Source organism: Amblyomma mixtum, chromosome 1, assembly GCF_055824585.1.
Source record: "Amblyomma mixtum isolate Tamu chromosome 1, ASM5582458v1, whole genome shotgun sequence".
Classification (NCBI taxonomy): domain Eukaryota; kingdom Metazoa; phylum Arthropoda; class Arachnida; order Ixodida; family Ixodidae; genus Amblyomma; species Amblyomma mixtum.
The window spans coordinates 149,561,353-149,565,967 of NC_143012.1; positions in this window are offsets into that span (position 1 = coordinate 149,561,353).

The window sequence follows — 4,615 nt, forward strand, 5'->3', positions numbered from 1 at the left end:
GCATGGCGGCGGCGGTGAGACGGGCGTTGGGCTTTGGCTGCTGGTGCTCGACACACGTTGACTCTGGCTTTCGGTGAAGTGGCTTGCGGCTTCGAATGGGCGGGCTACACCGAGGTTCGGGACGTCGACTGCGCCATATGTGAGCACGGATGTATTTATTCTACCGTCGAACAGTTACAAACAAAAGGCTTCAAATACAGACGGCAGCGTCTCCGCTCGCGGCTGAAGGCTCTCTCCTCGACTCGGCACTCCGAGAGGGAACGCGCGGAGACAGTCAGGGTTGCCAGGCCACTTATGAGTTTGGCTGTTCTAGGCGGTGAGTGGCTTGCACCTCACAATACTAATACTTTGCTGTGCCCGGCAGCTCTGAAACACTTCGACCCTTCTTTCTCGCCGCGGCGGCTGAATTTCTTTGGAGGAGAAATTCGAGGCCCGTGTACTGTGCGATGTCAGTGCACGTTAAAGAACCCCAGGTGGTCGAAATTTCCGGAGCCCTCCACTACGGCGTCTCTCATAGCCTTAGTCGCTTTGGGACGTTAAACCCCATAAACCAACCAACCAACCTTCTTTCTCGGGCAGCTGTCCGCACTGTGCGGAGAAGTCTTCGGACATCTACCACATGGTGTGGGCCTGCCCCTCCAACCCTGCTATCCCCCCTCACCCCAACCCAACCCGGGAGGACTGGGAGGCGACCCTGCTCGGCTGCTCTGACCTGCAGGCCCAACGGGCCTTGGTCGCGCGAGCCCGGGCGGCGGCCGATGCCACTGGGGTCCCGAACTAGGGACCTCCACCTAGTTAAGAGCTGGCCCCCTCTGGGTCAGCTCATGCATAACCTCCTGTATTATACCTGTAGTACATAAATGTTTTCCACCACCACCAACACACCGCATCCACACCGCGGCAACCGCTTCGAAAGCCTCACGGGGAGAGCATGCGCTTTTGTCACTTCAAAGCCTTCTAGAACACTGTAATTTAAATAAACAAATCAAACACAGCGAGACCGGTGACTGAAAGAGGGAACGGGGCTAAACATGCCATGTTTAGGAAGCTTTGGTAACAGATAAATTTTGAACATGAGAAAGAGTTTAGGACGGCAGCCATGGAGGAACGGCAGCCGCTTGTCTGAAAACAAGTTTGAATCCTCCACTACGGCACCTCTTCCTTTTTTCTTTCACTCCCTCATTTATCCCTTCCCTTACGGCGCAGTTGGGGGACGCGTCCACCGAGATAACTGAGACAGTTACTACACTATTTCCTTTCATCAAAAACCAAGTTTCAAGCGAAAACAAGCAACAAGCAAGTAAACAAAGCGAGATAAAGCCAAGCTGGCCAAGCCGCCAAGCGGCCAAGCCAAGCCCGCCAGCCACCGTAACTATGGTTCCATAACATCGGTGTGGTGCTACAAAACTGGTGGCATACCGGTGCAATGCAAGTCGTCGTACCGATGTGGTGCAGTTAGCCGTGTTCTAGTGCTAGGCCCGCGACTGCGCGTTCGCGCGTATCGTAGCAAGCATGCCTCAAAAGTGCTTCGTGCCGGGCTGCCCAGACACCGTTCCGGACGGCGAGGTGCGCCATTTCTTTCGGCCTCCGAGGGATGCGGCCCTGCTGGACGCCTGGCACGACGCGATCGCCAGGTCCGACAACAAGAGGATGGACGCCAAGTCCCGGGTATGCCACGTCCACTTTCACGCGGAGGACATCATGCGGGAGTTCGTGCACAACGTCAACGGCGACGTGGTCGTCATTCCGCGCGACAAGTGGGCGCTCAGGGAGGGGGCCATTCCACTCCTGTTTCCCTCGTACCCCAAGTTCCTGTCGAGGCAGGCCTTCCAGCAGCAGCGGCAGACGCGCAGCTCAGTCCGGCGGGAGCCGCTGCTCTTCGAAGACCCGGACGATCCTCCCAGGGCCACCGCGCCCCCTCCGCCGCCGCCGCCGACTCCCAGTGCGGTCGAGCAGGCCAGGGAGGCCGCGCGGCGTCAGCTGTGCGAAGAGCTGTCGGCGCTGGCGCGGCGGTCTGAGCAGTTTCACGGCTGGTCCGTCGAGCGGGGCGCCGACGAGTCGGTGGTGTTCTTCAAGTTGCGTGTGTGCGACCAGGTGGCCCAGGTCGATCGCGCCGTCATTGTGGCGAGCGACCTGAAGCTCTGCCTGAATGCTGGCGGCAGGAAGGTTCCGTCGAGGACGTACGCGAACGCGGACGGCATGCTGTTCACTTGCCTGGACGGGCTCCGCTGCTTCCTGGACTACGTGGGCAGCCTTCGGGTGTGCGGTGGCTGCCCCGCCGAGCTGTACCCGCACGTGTCGCGCTCCTCGACGGCTACGAGGCACGGCGCGTCGTGGCACCACAAGACGTGCGCGGTGCTGGGCGCGCGGCCTGTCTGCCCTGCCTGCCACAAGCTGCGCATGACGTTCGCCAAGCGCGCCAAGGGCCTGTACCGCGGCTCGGGCGGGGACGCGGCGGCCGCCCGCGCTCTACGCCGCAAGGTGATCCGGGCCACCGTGCGCAGGGAGCGCATGAAACAGGAGCTGCGCGCCATGAAGAAGGAGGTGCAGAACGTTAGCAAGCACATGGTCGACAAGATGCTCGAACTCTTGCCGCGCGAGCAGAGAGCTGCTGTGGCCACCGCTTTTCGCAATGCGAGCTGAGCACCTTGAAAACTCCCTGTAAGCGCATGTTGTGCTCATGTTGAGCCGCTCACGAGAAACGCTGGACGTTCGAGTGGATTTTGGTGTTTTTAGGGCCTCCGAGATATGCACTTGATACAGTGTCCTGTGAACCCATGTTCTGATCTTGTGCCTTCTGGGTCTGTTTATTAGCCAAGTACAATTTTCCTTGGCTATTGAGAAATGGACAGTCTTCATGCCTCACCCGTTCACTAGCGGGCGGACTTCCTTGGCAGCTTGATTTAGGTGTTGCCAAAAGACCTTTGCATGGTTGGAGGACAGCCTTCCAAGTTTTAGTGTATTTGTGTGCAGAACTCTTGGCACCCATCAGAAGTTGAAAGACACACTGAGGACAAATTAAAGCTGGCTCATAATGATGGCTCACAATGTTCAATGACAGAGGTTACTTTTAATGAAATTTTTATAAACTAGAAAAGGTTAAAAAGTGAAGTACAGGTGTAGGCACTGACGACGATTTATTTAAAAGCAAATTTGGCATGTCAGAAAACTTATTTTGCACAGATTACTGAGGCTAGGCTACAGCTACACCACCATCCATTACAAAATAGTGATCACGAAGTTCCCTTTAACGCGACAGCGTTGAGGAGCTCATGTCACAGTAAAGCGAGCGTCAGTGGCGTTGGGGCGTGAAAATGTTGATTGGCCAATGGGGTCATGACATCACAGCCGCAAGACACGCGAGCATTTCAAACCCACAATACTCACTTTAAACATGACTTCATGCATAGAATGAAAGTGATTAAAACATGATGTAAAGCAAATTAAAGATCTCCACATGTCTCAAATAATTTAACTTTGCAAAGTACTTAAAGAAAACTTTAAATAACTTTTTACAAGATTCAAACCCTCAACACTATGGTTGTGAGCCAGGCACTCTACAGATTAGGTCACGCAACGCACGCTTGCTTGGCAACAAGCTGGAGTTTATGTGTACGACATGTGATCGTTCATGTGAAGTGGTATCTTATGACCATACTAATGATTACGTGTTAAGGCAGAGCTTAAAGGACTTCTGAAACACCTTCTGAGTAGAGTTCATAAACTGGCTAAATCGCTACATTCTCTTGTCATGAACATTCGATTCAAATAATACACTTCTACATGCTGCAGAGAACCAACAATCACACGAGTCCTTTCTGGCGGCTTTTTCATGCTCGTGCCCACGTCTTTCGCACACTGCTGCATGTGTTGGTTAGATCCTTTCAGGCATCGCACAGCTACCATGGCAGCGGCCAGCCGGCAGCGTCGCTCTGGCAGGCAGGTCTGGAAGCTCCGTCACCCGGGGAGTTCCCGCCCCCTTTGGCGTTGGGGTCGGGGCAGGAGTTCCGACCTATGAGCTTGCAGAAAGTGACAAGAGGAGGGGGGGAAAGACACGAAGACACTGAAATTAAAATTCTTCAAAGCGATTCGTCCTAACAGCTGCGTATCATACTGCCATGTGTAATTCTTGCTTCTCAAAGTCTCAAATAATCGCAGGACGAAAATGTGGCAAGAGATAACGAAGTGCAAGAGATTGCTAGTCACGCTACTTGAGATTTGTCGCATTGAAATATGCCTCTTTTCATTTTGGTTGTATGGTGAACTGCATTTTGGGCGCAGACATAGCTCATGGGAATAGGTTCCCTAGCTTTGGCAGTGTTGACTGCTTTGCATGAGGCGGAGTGAGTATACATGATCTGGTTCTCGCAGTGCTGCACATCATCATTCGTTTCAGTGGTGCAACATGGCACCACTGAACATGGTACCTCTGCACAATGCCATTTGTTTAAAAAAAGTGTAAACGTCATAAAGGTCTAGTTCAGGAAAGCTGTGCACTTCCTCAGTGGTCATTGCTGAAATCCTGTTGCTGCAGCCACTATGGAAGCAGATGATAGCTTGCGTGCTGCAGTAAACACGACAAAGAGACTCAAGTTTTTCCTCTCGTTGACGAGAA